This window comes from Penaeus monodon, chromosome 21 (assembly GCF_015228065.2).
Source record: "Penaeus monodon isolate SGIC_2016 chromosome 21, NSTDA_Pmon_1, whole genome shotgun sequence".
In the NCBI taxonomy this organism is placed as follows: Eukaryota; Metazoa; Arthropoda; class Malacostraca; order Decapoda; family Penaeidae; genus Penaeus; species Penaeus monodon.
The window spans coordinates 31,081,379-31,081,677 of NC_051406.1; positions in this window are offsets into that span (position 1 = coordinate 31,081,379).

Sequence of the window (299 nt, forward strand, 5' to 3'; positions counted from 1 at the left end):
TCAGTCACGTGACAGGGTCTATCTACGATATCATATCGGCTTTCACGATTCTTTTTTAGCATTTACGATTGCTGCGTCACTTTCACGTCAAAGAAGACGAATTGAGCAGCGAAGAAGATGAATAATGCTAAGAGCGAACGAGTGGATAAAAGAATGGCGTAGTCGTAATGCTGAGAGACAGAACTGAAACTTGTTGCATGCTGAGTGGATTTACCTCAATATACAATGGCGGACCAGCCTGGCGAACGTTGCTGCATAGATGATGTAAATCCTAATGTATTGCTGAATCTTACGTGAAA